At 42.2% G+C, this 16,524-nt stretch overlaps 1 protein-coding gene and 1 long non-coding RNA gene across 6 annotated transcripts in view; one reads left to right on the top strand and one right to left on the bottom strand.

The window, feature by feature from the left end:
* LOC122184511 overlaps positions 1 to 16,524 on the top strand; it is a 62,623-nt gene that overhangs the window by 39,812 nt on the left and 6,287 nt on the right. Inside the window, exon 2 of the long non-coding RNA XR_006180575.1 lies at positions 14,096 to 14,208. This is a non-coding gene — a long non-coding RNA (uncharacterized LOC122184511). The remainder of the gene's footprint in view (positions 1 to 14,095; positions 14,209 to 16,524) is intronic.
* The window catches only part of KSR1 (kinase suppressor of ras 1), a 56,582-nt gene that overhangs the window by 37,416 nt on the left and 2,642 nt on the right, over positions 1 to 16,524 (bottom strand). Inside the window, exon 2 of one of the 5 annotated variants that reach the window (XM_042879491.1) lies at positions 9,825 to 9,922. The exons of the other annotated variants lie outside the window; for them this stretch is intronic. The gene's annotated coding sequence lies outside the window, so the exon portion shown is untranslated. The remainder of the gene's footprint in view (positions 1 to 9,824; positions 9,923 to 16,524) is intronic. 5 annotated transcript variants of the gene reach the window in all.

Below are 16,524 nucleotides of genomic sequence, written 5' to 3'. Positions count from 1 at the left end.
GTACTGGCTTAAGAACTTTTGGTTTGGGTTTTTCTTTAAAAAAAAAAAGGGAAATAGTTTCTCAATGCATTGCTAAACAAACCCTGCAGAACAGGACCCAGTGCAAGCCAGCAAAAAAGTGTATACATAAGGTACATTTAGGGGGGGGAAAAAAATTAATAAATAAAAACACAGAAAGGTAGAGGGATGGGGAGAAATGGAACATCAGATGTGTGCATTTTCCTTTGAATCTTCAGTCAGGCGTGAGGCTGACACAACAGCCACTGGCCAAACACTACAGTATGTTATTTCTCCTTTGTTAGATGATGCAGACAGCATAATTTCTGGGTCACTTGGAGGCCACATCCCACCTCTCCTCTCTCCCCCCATCTCATTTTCACAATCCCAACAACCAAGAGCTGTAAACACCCAGCTGAGGCCTCCCAGCTAAGGGTGGGAGTGGGAAGATGACGCTGCACAGTCAAGCAGTTCCTTGTACCTGATAGCAAGATTCTCTTTGGAGATTTCATACAAGCCTAATGCAGCTGCAGGCACAGTCCTCTGTTTAAATATCAGACACCCAGTGCACACTAACAATGAAAGCTCTCCCCCTTCCTCTGTAACCCAAAGTCATGCAACTGCAGCAGAATGACTGAGAGAGCTCTGCAAGAATTGCATTTACTGTTTGCTATGCACAACCGTGCTGCTGCCACATCAGATCTGCAGCTCAACCTTCCCTCAGCTCAGACTTCTTTTTAGCATCCTCCTAGCAACTTTAGTTCAGCCATGATTTGCTAAGACTAACTGTATTTCCATATGGAGCACAGAAAGAATAATCCTTACCCTTGCAAAAGGACATCATTATTGCCAAGCAGCCTGAAGACCTGTTAAGGTTTCCCATCCAATCATGGACTCGGTGCATGTGCCACTTAGCAGGCTTATGGTTTTACCTGTCATGTAGAAAACTTCTGTCCAAACACAGAACATCTCCTGTTCTCAATCAAATCTGATTCCCTGATCCAGTCTCTGTTCACTTGCAGCCAAATCTCAACTTGCTCCAACAAACTGAGTGACAACCTGGAAGAATATCACTATCAGTTTCGTCCTCAACAGCTAAGGCTAGACAAAGCCTAGTTCAACACAGTTTTGGCCCTTAACCAAGATCTTTAGCAATAAGATAACAAATGCCTGTCAAAAATGCACTAGGCAGAGCTAATGATGCCTTTGGCAAGACAGTAGAAAAGTTCTCCTGCATTCCCTTCCAGGATTTTTATACCTCAAAAGGCAGTACCACAGCTGAGACACTGACCCTTGTCACAACAGCTCTGATAGAACTCTGGAGACCCTCAGCAAATCAGTCTTCCATCTCTCTGCCTCAACAAAAGACCAGCCTTGAATAAGCAGTTGGAATATAGCTTCAGATCCTTGCTCTCCTTCTTATTTCCTCCATGCTCCTAGGTGAGCCACCACATCAGCAAGTTTACAGCTTACATACTTTGATACATGGAAAATAACTCTCAAGTGTTCTTGATTCTACAGTGAGGGAGATGTAAGTTCCTAGCACAGATGAAAGAGTAGAATTTACAGCACAGCATTTTAAAGCCAGGCATTTCCTTCAGAAAGGTCAGGAAGGGAATGACTAATTCTAGGCTCCCCTCATATTCTTGAACTTCCATTTCCTCCTCATTGCAAGCAAAGTACCAAGCACCCTCTGCTCTCATCAAAGACTGCAAGGGACCAATGGATGACACCTTGCATGGCCAGCCTGAATGCTTCTTGAAAGCCTGGGAGGTCTCTAATGATCTGCTCTCTTTTAGTAGTGCACGTATGACACACGATGTTGTCCCTAATCCCAAAGGATTTTTTCACATTTCACTTCTCCTCAGCTGGATTGCCAGCTGCCCACCCAAACACCAGTTTGGGTTTTGTTTTCTGGCCACATTTGCTTTACATGCTGTACCTTTTGCCTTCTGACCAAGAAATATGTTTTACAGTCATATATTTGTATACAATGAGCTTTATATATATATAAACTTGATTGATACAACTACATCCACAAGACCAGTTATGCTAGTACAATTACACCAATACTAAAAAAACCTAACTTCACACTGCTGTACTGGTTGAAGTTCAGAGTTGCACTAGGAGAACTTCTGTCAAAGAGAATTAGACTTCATGGCATTAGTCCTTGTAAAAGTGTTTACAATTTCTACATCTTTGACTATTCATGCTCTACATTCTTCTTAGGAAACATTCTTGGTAGTGTTCCTTTGTCACCCATTTGCATTACGCGTGCTTAATTACATTTCTTTTGTCTTGAAATATCTCCTCTGATTATCCACTGAAGAATAAGTTCAGTAGCCTGGGCTCAGGATTTCTGCTCAATCTCTGCTCAGATGACTGTATCAGAGGGAGGACCCTGCTGAGTGACAGCAGCGAGAAAAAGAGATAAAAACATGCCCGCTCATGAGAAAATAAAAAGACATTGTTACAAGTCTCTATGCTGTTCTGTAATGGAAATATCCATTCCTAAGAGCATTGGCAAAGACAAAGGGATTCTATGTTGTATTTTTCTGTCTGTGAACTGACAATTCAGGGTGCTGGATACAAATTCATCCCTTGAGTTGTGAGATTGTTCGCAGCAGCCAATCAAGACTTAATAGTTACACAGGATCATTTGTGTTTTTTTCAGGCTCCTTTCATTTACTGTATTTCATCTTGATCTTTCCAAAAGGAATACAAATATGTTAAGCATTATGAAAAATACTAACCTTCTGAAAACCGAAGCACCACACCTGTGCAATGAAGGCACTGAATGGCACTGGTACTCTTTACCTCCTGCCACGTGGGGCACAAAACACTCCTGGAGGTAATTTTTACAGTGCTTCTCCAGAGTAACAAGGCCAGAAACTTGGTGAAGGCCTACAAATGTTTGAGGGATCCAGCAGTGCACATAAGAAGCAGCAGACTGTTACTGGTTTTCAGCTGTGATCAGACAATACTGGAATTTTCACAGATTCCCCAGAATGCTGGATTAGGTCCTGCTTGTGTTGTCTGGTACCCAAACAACGCTGTTGTCTGGCTTTAGAAACAAAAGCATTGGGGAACTTGACACAATGAGTGTGGCTGCCCACCATGCACTTTTCTATGCTAGCACTTCTCTCCAGAATGACTAGAAAACTTCAGGCTTAGCAGCACATCCTGTTTCTAAATACACAACCCATTCAGAAACAAAAAATATATGTAAAAACAAATTATTTTTAATTTACAACATATATTTTATGAAGCATTCCCTACCAGATCATACCACTTCATATTATCAGTGAAGAGATGGTTACGTTATGCAGTGAATCCACATACAGAAGCCCGCTGCTGATAGACACTGGCCTTCCATAGCTTTCCAAAGAACGTTCTCTTCAAATGTCTGAGCGTTAATGCAGGGATTGGGGCTTCTGTGCTGCGGGTTGTTCCTGTTTTTTGTTTTTTGTTGATTTTTTTTTGCATCTGCCAGTGAAAACGGAGGAGGGAAATGGCTGAGAAAACAACATGCTTTTTAAAAAAAATGTCAGCTATAGGAAATTGCTTAACTGGAATGTGGCAACTTGCCATGTTCTCTGAACGTGTCTTTTAAAGCAGCAAACCAACTACGAAATTGCAGTTTGGGATTGCCAAAAAAAAACAAAGTATACCAAACCCCCACCTCTGCTCAAAATATCTTGGACCTGTACAACGTCTCCTTATTTCAGAATTTAAGGAAAAAGGCAGTGATCTGCCATGCACTAGAGATCAGAGGTTTTCACTTTGCTCATAAGTTTTACAGGATGCTTCCTAAGCACTACATCTAACATAACACACTCAGCACAGTCAAAGCAAGAAACACAGAACCGAAAAATCTTTTGCAGAAATATAAGCCACCAAGCAGAAAGCTGATCACCCACAGCTCAGCTCTGCCAAAGGTTTCTGAAACAATTCAAAAATGGAATGGTCCGTACGAATTTTCATTTTCTTTCCTCTAGGGCTGGATATGCCATTAATAATAGGGAGTCACACTGAGCGTTTTTGCCTGGTCAGCTTTCTTTCCTTCTCAGTAAATAAACATGTAAACCCATATGGTTTATCCTTCCAGTTCCCTCTTTTTCTGCAGTACCACGTGTCCTCAGGTTACCCTTTCTGCCATCTCAGAACCAACAACATCAAGTTGCTGACTAACCTCTTTTCTCTTACAAGCGGGTAGACAACATAAACAAGTGGGTGGGCAACTGAGCTCTTAGCCCAGGAAGCCTGAGGCACACCTCCCTTCAGGCAAGTATCCCCACAACAACCCTCATGCAACATGCCAAGTGCATCTCATAATTGTGCCACAGCACACTGAGCACAGGAATTCCAGTTATGCCTGAGGTATCCTCAGTTCAAGAATGACCTCTCCTCAAAACACTCCTGACTTCCTAGTGCAGAAGTATTCATTTACACTCCTAGTATATTCACCTAATTCAGACCTCTGCAGAATGCTTGAGATTTGTGAGATTTAATGCAGTTTAAGAAACTTTCTTCTAGGCATTTGCAAACAAGGGAGAACAGCATTCTGGACAGCCAATCACCCAAAAACATAGGAGACACCTTCCTGCAGTAGATTACAGATAGAAACTCCTCTCTAACACCGCAGGACCATCCCTCTGGAGGAGTCTGTGTTGTAATGAAAATGAAGGACTACTTGAAGAAGTTTGGGCTTAATGTGAGGTGTAGGGAAATGCTATGAAGCAGAAGAACAGTGCTGCAGAAAGACTTTATTTATTGCCTTTTTCCTGATTCTTTTAAAATTACTGAGGTGAACTAGTGCAAAAAACTTAGCTGTTTGACTGTGCTGTAAGACTGTTCTTCAGTTACTGAGTTTCTGTGGCTGTGTTGTATGAGGTTTTCTACTGGACTGGGTTGACTGGGTTGCTTTGCTTCCTACTCTCCCTGCTATGCTGCAGGAAAATGAGCAGGAGTGAGGCAACAGGAAGAGTAGGAGTTCCCTCTACAGAGACAAAGCAGGATGTGGCCTCTGTTCCCTAATTAGGGTAGAAATGGTTGGAACCCGATATCCAAGTTGGTGTCTTCCTAAAGCAAGGAAAGACTACATCAAGGACCAAAAGCAAAGCTGTTTATCGTGGGTTAGAAACTGCATTTGATGACACTGGGACAGTGCTTTGTAAGATAACCATAATTAGTGTTAATAACTATAATGATGGATTCTTGCTAAAGAACACTTAAACACTGTAGTACTTGACGAAGCCCCAACTGCTAACCTTTGATCTTACCAAGTATTGGTGCTGCCCCTACCTGACAGCATCCTGCAGCTTTGGTGCTCTGCTTTCATTGGGACAGGGTGTCTGGAACCTGTGTGACCTGTTTGTCCAGCTGAGAGGTAGCCTTTCCCCACTCCCTGCTGCCCTACTAAACTTTGCCTTTGAATTTAACAGCCTCTCATGACACTGGTTTCCATGAGCTGCCCGACCCCTTGCTTTCCAGAGCAGCATACAGATTACCACCTAGAACAAAGGAACGAGTGTGAATTATCATAAGGTAGCCTCATCTCCAAGTACAGATTCAGAGCCATACAAAGTCTTTTCAGTCTCAAATCCAAAACTCCTGTATTAGCATGCAGATGACTAGAGTTGAAGGAGGCTTTTTTGTCTAAGTACCCCAGCTTCCTTACTTCTTCAGTGTTTCTGTGCTGCTTATGGTTACAATTGGCTTACTGTTGTCAAGGCTGTACAGAGGGCCAAGTTGGTACTCAATGCTAGAAGTGAATACTTAGTGAATATCTAAGTTCAGCCTCTTATCTCATCTAGGAAACCAGCCTCTGTATATGCCAGCCTTCAAAGCCAGAGCCTTGTCTATTAAGGATTTCTGGTAGTATCCCAGATTAAAAAAAGAAAACAAAAAATTGGCTATGGTGACTAGCTGGGATAGTGGTAGCTAGGATGACTGAACTCCAGAGTAGCTACACCCACATACCAGAACAGGGTTGTGACAGCAGGTGTAATTGCTCTGCCGTTAAAGTCAGAAATAGCCAGATATGCCCAGGCCTTTGAGTTCTGCCCCCCAGCCCAGCAGAGTAATTCTGCATATCTTTTATTCACATATGCCCTAATTCAGGAGTTTGAACATATAACTGAGGCAAAGGTAAGAACTGTACAATATATCTCTAGAGACTAAAAAGGCAAACTTCCACTGCTATTTTAGAGCTTAGTGGTCCTTCCATCTCCTTTCTATAGAATGGGTCCTACTTAGCTTACAACAGATGGCTGCTGAACTAGCTCCTCACAGTGCCTCAACTCTAGCTTGCTTCTCCTTTTAGCTGAAACACTTTTTTATGAAGCTAAGTAGAAGTGACCTAGAGTTTGTTTATGCTCTCAAAGGGTATATGTTTTGTGCTGAAAACAAGTGCCTCTAACCAGACTGACTCCATACTACAATAATAACTGGAAATGAACTCTGGACCATCGGCTCCCAGCCGATCTGGGTTAGATCATGTTGCATAAATAATAGTCAACTCTGGGGGTGGGGAAAGGAGAAACTGCTGCACTTTCAGTAACATGGAGCAGCCTCCTTTCTGCTGCAAAGGCAAATACTCCTAGCAGTTGCACAAAGCCTCAGATCAGCGATGATATATATGGAACCAACAAACACAGCACTGGGAGGAGAGAGGAAAAAGCTTTAGGGTTACACAGCAGCTGAAAGGAAGGATCAGGCTATAAAACAAGGTACCACACAGTTTCACTTGAGTTTGAACACTGAGGCCAGCATATAGTCTGGCGCAAGTTTGCCTTATATACCAGATCCAGATAAGCAGTGCTAAGGCTGCATTTGTCTCGTAACCATGCCATCTGTGATAGTCATTCCCACGTGAGAATCACAGTGCGATGTGTACAGTGCAAGTGAAGTGAAGTTCTTTCTCCTATTTCCACCTTCATCCTGCCTCCCAAATACTAAGGAACACCAGGACTACCAACCACTTTCTCTGAAAGTCTGCCCTACCTACCTGTTGGAAGAGGTTAGAAAAACTGCAGAGTAGAAATGCTCTCATTAATAGGTGGCCTGCCTGCAGTTCCTTTTAGCTTAGACGATATTGGATTTGGCCATTCTAGAGAATGAAGAAGTAAAGTCCTTGTCGCGTGGTCTCGCAATCTTGGTAACTATTCTTTGTCCTTGTGTAGTGGATCTGGAGAAGTTGCAACTTTTGATCTCAAAGCATCTGCCTTCAGAGCACAGCACACTTTCAGTACAGACAACTAAAAGTTTTCGTAGGGGAAACCAGCAATGGCAGAAGAACTGGAGAGGGGACTCCAACAATATTTACACTCTCTTTTAAGCCTAGTTTCAAATATTATGCAAGTTAACCATATCAAATTTCGCACTTGGTTGTTCTATACTTGTATGTAGGCAGGCTGGTATCCTCTCTTGCTGAGGCCTTCTCACAAAGCTGATCTCGAAACAGTCCGAAACAGTTCCTGATCACAACAGAGAATTGATACATTTGTGCAGGATTACAGTAAGCTGGAGCTTAGTACATGTTGACCTACTGATATTATAGGCTATCCAGAAGCCATTCAACTGAGCTAGGAAGTTTGGTATGATGAGTCAGAGCAATGCATGTAACACTTATTCATGTAGTTAATAACAGAACATTCATTTTTTGAGCTCTGAGTTAACAAGCCCACCTGATCATCCAATTTCTATTTGCTTATATGGGGCTTGGATAGGACTTGATATCCATGAGTTTGTGCTCACTTTTAACAATTCCTGGTACTGGCTTCCATCAATAAGGCAGAGAAATAATCCTTATATCTTCAACAAATACCACACTTTCTCACTTTGCTTTCCTATTTGAGTATTGTTTCCTACTACCTTGCTTGTCACAAAAACAATTTACATCAGACCAAGTCTGAAGACAGTACAAGCAGACAGCACTGCCATTAAAATAGCAGGATCTTCAAGTGAGGGCCAAGGCCACACTGTTTAAGGTATTCAGCCTTGAAAGGCACTGATAAAAGAACTGAGTCAGCAGAGTGGAGCTAAATTCAGCTCTTAACTCTTGTTTTAAGGTGCTTCAACTCCATTGCTTTCAGCACGGCCATATTCAGTATGTGTTACTGCATGTGAAACATGGGCTCACATAGCCTGACATTCATTTAATGCCAACCGAATAACCCCAAGGAACGCAAGTGGGGTCCTAAGTTAAAGCCAGCTGTGCTTTTTGCTACAGGTAGGTCACTTACGTGATAGCTTTAGCAGACCAAGTGTTTTATCAAGTGATATGACTGTAAATAATTTACCAGCAACCCCATAACACTTGATTAAAACCTACTGAAAGATCTAATTGAATTGTCTCTGAAAGAACAGATAATGGTATGACAACTGTGTAAAGGGCAGATGGCAAGTGGAAGCTCATCAGAACATGAGAAAACAATTTAGAAAAAAGGTACCTTTATCTGCATAGAGTTGTGATGATCTCTACTCATCTGATGTTGGCTTTTATGGAAGTCATTTTTTCTTTCTGCCTTTGGGCATCTGAAGCAGCAGCAAGAGTACTGGCTGTTCTCACGAGTGGCACTTGGGCATTTGTAGATTAAGTACCTAATATCTTAGGCAACCAGGTTGGAAAGCATTCACTGCATCGTTTAGTGATGAGCAGCAGATAGGATAGATACTATTCCACAAATAGGTCAAACTTGGACAAGTCATGCAGCAGTAGACACACTATGGAGTTTCAAAAGAGAGGAATGCCCTGACCTTGAAGTCACACTTATTTTTGGCTGGGGTAGATTGATATAGGCTGCCAAGTTGGGTCTCAGGCTCTGGGCACAGGAGATCTGAGCTGATTCTTTTGAGTAGCAAAACAAAGTTATGATAAACATGGGAATTGGGCTGAGTGCAGAAAGCTGAGTGGAAACTGCTCCAGTAGAAGATTCAAAACTTTTAAAAAAGTTATCAACGCATGCACCCAGAAGAATAACTGTTGCTTGTATTATAGGATACAATAACCAAAATAAATAATCTCTTGGTCACATAGGTTCATAGCTGCTCTCAGCCACAAATGCATGTATATTTCCCACTTGTCAGCATCTGGAAGCAGGTTTGAGACTGTATTGCCAACTACCTTCCCCAAACCCCAGCAGTGAAGATTAAAACAAAACAAAACAAAACCAAACACAAAACCAACAACTGGTCACTGATCAATCTGCCTCTTTCTACCCACATTTCACTTGGCCTCAGATTTTAAGCTGTGAAGTCTCCTCGCTGTTTCATAACTTTAGAGAAAAAGGACTGTCCTGGTATCAGGACTTCAAGGAAAAAGCCTCACCATCTTTTTTCCCCAAATAAACAAACCATTCTCACTGGTAAATTTCAAAATCCCTCATCCATTAGAACAGCTCTCCAATTTTCTCCATGTCCTCTGCCTCAAAATTTGAGGCCAGATAAATCCTGGAGCCACAGCAAACTTCATTAAGCAGCTGGAGTCAGGCTCAGCATTTAGAAGAACTCCAAAGAATTCTAGCAATGCAGAGACTTGCAGTGCTTGCTGATACTGTTCCCACAGCACAGGCCCTTTGACAGGAAGCACTGTGCTGCTAACTCACCCTGAAAAATACAGTTTGAATGTGGAGATTATTCTTTGCAGTATAAAGGGGCCATGCCTCGTATTTTAGAGACCTCACACCAGGCTCTTCTCCTCACGATGACAGGATGACAAAAAGGGCTGATCCAGCCTATTTATTGTGCACAGGATCTGTGATGAATACAGAGGCAGGATCAGACCATGCATTTCATCGTGTGCTTCCCCCTCCCCCTGCACCCACCTGCAGGCTCCAGCAAGACAGAACTGTGCAGAACTGCTGAGTCAGGATCTCCCGTGGGGCCTCTGAGGTCTGCAGTGCTGAAGCCAGGTGACAAAGCTCTGTGACAAGGCAGAAAATGAAGCATCTGGAAACACATATCACATCGTGGACACTTCCAGTCTATCAGAATAGGGTCTGTCTGCCTTTGCCCCCACTCGCAGGGCAAGCCAGCATTCTTGTCATGCCTTATGCAGTTATTAAAGTAAGTGAAGTGAGGGGCTGCAAAAAAACAGCCTCCAAAGGTGGACAGGTAGCAGGCATTTTCTTCTCCCCCTAGAGATCTTTACATCAGCGGTGTGCTAACCCTGAACTATTTGTGCAAGAGCAGCTGCAGCAGTGGCTGGTCAGCACGTTTCAGAGCTCTTACTGCAAGATTCCTGCAGGACTGGAATTGCCATCACAAAGACACCTGGGCAACTGTTTTCTCTCCTGAAGTCTTCTCGCCCTGTTCCAAATAGCTCTTAGCTGCTACACTGCATCACAAAGTCATCTGTCTCATCAACAATCAGAGTAATTTCTATACACTGCTTTAGGAAATGAATGTACCCTCACTAAGAAGCAGGGCAAGGCAGTTTGATACAGAGCACAAGAGCCTGTAAGGAGCTCTCAAACACTACAGTGGGCTTCAGCTAAGAGCAGTGCTGCATCACCACTGCATTGCTCTTGCCCCAGTAGCTCATTTCTTGGCAAAGGAATGAATAGATGCTACTACCTTCAACTTGAAATCTTACACTGTGAGGAAACCATTAACTTCAAAGCTCTTAGCTTCAGATCACAAACTAGTCAGTGTTGGCAAATAGGGCAATCCGAATAACACAGGAGGAAAAAAAAAGAGGAAAGAACACATCTTTGGGACTGTTGCATGTCTTGGCAGCAGGATGATGCTGTAGATTAAGTTTCCATAAGAATGAAAACCTAAATACTACTACTAACCTAGCAGAAGTATTAAGCCAAGTTAGCTGTGCCTTCAGTTGCAGACTGGCAGCTGGTACCAGATAAGGCCTGTTTGGTTAGATGCAAATGGGTAATTACTGCTACAGACAAGCATTAAACATCACTACCAAAAAGTCTTCTCTTTTCTGCCTCCAAGCCTCAGCTCTGTAGACTCCCTCCAGGTCACTGTCCATGACTGCAGATGGTCCAGGAATTCAGGTTGCAATGGCAGGCGGCCTGCAGAAGCTCTGCCTCATTATACCGTCCAAAACGCCAGCGATACAACAGTGGCTAAGTCAGGCCTGCCGCACTCAGCCAGTTTTAACACACATAATATCCTTATATAATACAAACAGGGTTGGCAAGCCCTTTGACATCCACTCTGGGGTTTCTTCCAGCTTTGTTGTGTAAGGAAATGCAAAGTCTCTAGTGTTTGTGCTCACCTTGGTTTATCTCAGTGTCAGCTGTTTCCTTAAAACAAGGGAAAACAGACAAGGATATAGCTTCCAGAATTCACTAAAATTATGAAAATAAATACTGCATCTCACCTGCACTGCATTAAGAGAGTCTAATGCTACTAAGTGGTGCTGGCCTGGAGCACTCAGAACTATCTCCATCGAAACTGTGGAGAGTTACAGGTCTTTGTATGAAGTGTTTCCGTTTGCAGAAAGTTTCAGTTTTGATCAGTAAGACAAATGGCCCCTAAACTGAAATGTCTTGCTTAGCTGATTAAGTTTTTAAAAGGAGATATCTGGAAGTCAGAAGTCTTCTGTGGAAAGTTCAGTCAAAAACAGTTTCTCTTTTCCCTGAAACTCCAAGCAACAAAAACTTACGAACTTCTGCTTTTTTGGTGGAGCTGCAACTATCTCCTAAAGCAGAGTTTAACCCTCTAGCTTACTAACAAGGTAAAAAGAAAAAAAACCAACACTGTTCTGGAAGATGAAAACTGTTGATAGAAAATTCTCAGTGCCTCAAGGATGGATAAATTATTGAGCACTGTAGGTGCGTAGGGGATACAGTCACACATCTTAGGCATCTTTCAGTAATTACTTACTGACCGATCCATTTGCAACCCCTACCTAATAACTTGCAGTCATTACACCTGATTGAAGTTCTCAATCTGGAAATAAATACTTATTATTTACTCTTTCTAGTTTAGTCAGCATAACTAACAGCTAAAAATACAGCCTCACACTGGAATCTGCAAGACCCTACAATAGCCTACACACACAGCAGTAATGAGAAGCCCAAGACTTCCTTTCTAAATTTAGGTTGCTTCAAACAGAAGTGAAAGTTCTTTAATAAATCGACACCCCATGTTTTAGAAGCAAATAACAAGAGTAGGACTGGGCAGGAAACTGTTTGCCCAACCTTTAAAACTTCCTTGAAAAAGGCTTCCAAGCATTTTCAGGGATTCAGACCACAGACCTGCAAACTGCCCCATCCACCTCCTGGCTGCATTCTGCAAGCTGTGCTCACCTAGTTCTTCCAGCAGTGTCACATACCCAACTGAGAGCCTGGATCTGCTGCATCCCAGCAAGGTTCCTCAGTGCCGTGCTAATTACTGCTCTTAAGCAGATCTCACAGTTTCTGCTATTAGAGCTATTCCACCTGGGATAACTAAGAATCATAGAATAATCATCACTTCACAGGCACTCTCTAGCCCCTTATGAAGGCATGGTTCCTTATTCTACTAAGTGTCCATGAGATGCACGCAATGCAAATTAGACTTCCTCTCTACACAGAAAAGGAATGTCAGACACCCGACCTCTGCTCACAAAACATTTCAAAGCAACGAGCAGCATTCACCTGTTTTATTCCTGGAGACTTGTTGCAACTGGACAGAGAATGCCATGGGTCTGTATTTGGGTTCAGCCCCCAGCTTTCAACTCTATAATTTCAACAACTTCCCCAAGCATAAGAAGAAGAATGAAACTCCTTGTTTTCTCCTTTTAGGAAAATCACTGCTGAGAAGGCAGGAAGCTGTTCCTTTTTTCCTCTCATTCATTAAGTGTATTTGAGTCAGACATCTAACAACATATTTGACACTATACTCTTGCTGCAATCCCTTCCCCGAATCACTTCTGACTGATCAAAAGAAAGACAAACTAAAAAATTCTCAGGCCACATGTAGGAGCGGGCATTTCTAATGCAAAGCTCTTGTTTTTACCTGCCATCATGGCTTCCGTTTGTAGGAAACAAGTGTTTCTCATGTCTCTCACGAGAGTACTGCTGGGCTAGGATAATCTCTGGGATCATCTGTAAATGGCATAGCAGCCCTGCTCAGGAGTTGCATCTGGAAAGGCAGTCCATCTCTTTTGGAACAGGTACGCTTCCAGAGTCAAAGATCCTGTTTCCTTGCTTACCAGCTGTGGCAACTAAGCCACTGCTTTGCTGTAGCTGCTAGTCGTGTGGGATTACTCCATGGGAATGAGAAATGGACTAGGAGGAAGGTCTCTAAGATATGTCTGAGTCAGTGTCGCTGGGTGGTGTCATCTGTACATCATTCTGTGCTGCACCCTTCACCACAGCAGTAATCTAGCCAATACATTCTCCAATCCCCAAAACAGTGACAGATAGCCAAGAATGATTTCATTATAATTTATCTTTTGGAAAGAGAAAGCTCCCACATTGGCTGAAAAAAAGGATGGGAAACCTTAGCCTTAAAGAAAGTAAGTTTTATCCCACCAGCATCTGAAAGATCACGTGGTCTGTGGTGTCAATGTATTTTTAAGTGTAACTATTCCCTAAATAATTCTGCATATTGCAAGACTTTTGTTAATTGTTCCTACTTATGAACAACAGGTGATAAATTTATGTACCACCATGCTGACTCATATCTGTAAATCTGTCACCCGTATGCAGCCTTAACACTCATTGGGGTTTTTGTTGTGCAAAATGCAGTTACCTGCTGCCATCTGAACTCGACTGGCACATCAAGCTCTGTTCAAGTGCTATCTATGCAAAACTGGTTACAGCCACAGGTTTAGCTAGATATAACTGGAGTTCAGGCTGGGCTACTTGCCTGATTGCATCAATTCTGAACATGCAATACACATCAGAATTTGTATGTGGAGAGCGAGGCTCGTCAAGCACGACAGCCTGTGGGTTCCTGTCAGTGTGTGCAGGCACGTACATACCGGTGAACTTCTTCACTGAGTTCAGCTGCTGTACGGACCTCCAAGCTGGCTCCAAGCAGAAATAATTCTGCTGTAACGCAATCCAGCAGCAACAGAATTTTGGAGACAAAAGCACTATTAAGACTTACTGTGATACTTTCCTTCTTGCTTCCCATTTAGTGCTTCATAGAATCCAGTCAAGGAGATAAGTACATACAGAGCTTAAAAAGTGAAGAGCAAGCCATTTTGCATCTTCATCGTGATGGCAACCTACACATCAGAGCTTATCCCAGGTATGTTAAAACATGATGACTCTTTACATAAACATTTATATAAAATTAATTGTGGGACATAAGCTAACTTGTTACAATGTACAAATTCTGATCATATGCAGAGACATGCTGTTAGAAAGAACAGATGATGACTTTGTAATAACACATGGTTCTCTCTTCTTCCAAGTCAAAGAGATTCTCTGTTGAAGCCTATTTTATACAAATAGATGCACAAATGTAGAAAAAAAAGAAAACTTTCTGCTCACCTCTGAGAAAAAACAAATGCACTGCATGTATGCAAAAAGTGAGATGAAGTAAGGGAAGAACAACTCTTATGTAAGACCTGTTAGAAAAGGAAGTCTTTTCAGCTGAGCAGGGCTTATAAACATGTGGCTACAGGTTGCAGTTTGGCCTGAAAAATTCACTGCTCCCTACATAAAATTTAGGAACACACAGTCTTTCGTTACTTATGCATACCACATAACCAACTTCCAGTCTGCAAGTTTGGACAATTACAGCTCTTCACCTTCCATTCGTCCCCTCATTTTCAATGCATTTGTTTCTGCTCAGTGATTGGTTGTTAAGAGATAAGCCTTCTCTAGTCAAATTACCAAGTGAATGAAGATAACGATAAAGCAAGTTCAAACATATTTTACCTATAGGTATCATTCAGCCAAACTGAAAGACTGATTTGAGGAGTCACAGACTTATTTGTGACACAGCACATCACAAATCAGGCTTTCCGACCTGGTATTACATTTTCTGGAGATTCGGAACAAAAGACATTTCTGAGAAAGTCAGAGTGATCAAAGTGATCTCTGCCCACTGGGCCAAGGATGTCTCCATCAGAGACATAGGTCACCAAGGAGAATTAAAGCAGTTTTCTTAAATGCATGCTGCTGCCCCACCCCGACACTCCCACCATAACCAGTTTGCTTCCTTCCCAGAAGCACTCTAGTTGGCTCTTATGATGTAAGAATCGAGGTAGAAAGAAAATGTATCTCCAATCTAAACATACTCTGGGTCTCAGTTCAGCCTAGTTCTGCCTCATCTTTGTTGCAATTAGCAGTGCTGGAGGATTCGTCCTGTTAGCAGCTTCCTAGTCAGACAGACCTAGAAAGATATCACTGTTCCAAAAAAAAACCAACAAACAAGCTAAAATAATATACCTCTAACTTTGCAAAAGCAGTTTAATGGTGATGCAAGGGATGCACAAGGACAGAGTTAAAAACTGTGACAGTTAGTCTTCTGCGAAGATATCTGGGGGCAACACTGGGTGCTTACCCCATGGCAAGAAATTGTTTGCTCTCATTATTTTCCACTTCAGTTTTGTAGTCTACTTGAGAAATGAGTAAACCTGCGAGGACAGAACTGAAAGAAAACCATACACCAAAGCGTAGGGTAAAAACACTCAAGCACTAACTCAGTAAAACATATAAAAATTAAGAAAATACAAGACCTCATGGTATCAGAGAACCTACTCTGCTAGTAACTAAGCCAGCACAATCTACTTTGTACTACAAGGAAACTCCCTGCCCTTCTAAGAAACAGCCTTCATACATGTGAAACGGGCTCAGCTCATGGAACATATCTAAGCACATTACTTTTAAGTAATTCCCACAGTCCTTTCTTTCCCCCTTCTTCTTTCTACATTGCAGAAAGTTCTGACTACAGTCTTTAGACTGATGAGTGCTTATTTTTTCCTGCTGGGGTTCCAGTTTGACATCCTTATCTCCCATGCGCTTCAGTTTGAGACCTTGTGCACAAAGAGGAACGAGGAAAGCCTTGATGCATTTCAGTAAATTGGGAGGGACATAAACATGCACACAACCTCACCTTTAGTTATACTGATGTTCTTAACTTTGAAGTATGCACAGATCATGAATCACATGGTGTACACGACAGGCCGCGAAGACTCAGAGGAAAAAGGATAAAGACAGTAGATCTTGGGTAAAAAGTAACATACATTTAGATTTGTTTTTCACTGGTGCTTTAGGATGCTAATTCAATTCATAGTGCTACTGCTTTCAGAACTTTACTCCAGGGCTGTGCTAACCTGGGAACCAGAAGTGGCAGTGAGCATGCACTGCTGTCTGACCTGCATGACACAGGGTTTAAGACAGCCGTGTTCACCCAGCAGCATTCACTGCTACACCTGTTTGGTCAGAACATCTGTGGTTTACAGATACAGAATGTTGTGTTCAAGGAGATATCCCTTCACCTGTCACATTCACAGGTCTGATACTAAAACTAGACATTATGAAAGTTTTCAACATACAAGAACTATGTACCGACTATATTAGAGAAGCTTCCATTGCTTTTTGTTCTTTATCAGTT

Source organism: Lagopus leucura, unplaced genomic scaffold (genome assembly GCF_019238085.1).
Source record: "Lagopus leucura isolate 7727_CA_CO unplaced genomic scaffold, USGS_WTPT01 Super-Scaffold_100024, whole genome shotgun sequence".
In the NCBI taxonomy this organism is placed as follows: domain Eukaryota; kingdom Metazoa; phylum Chordata; class Aves; order Galliformes; family Phasianidae; genus Lagopus; species Lagopus leucura.
This window is presented reverse-complemented; position numbering and strand designations above follow the sequence as displayed.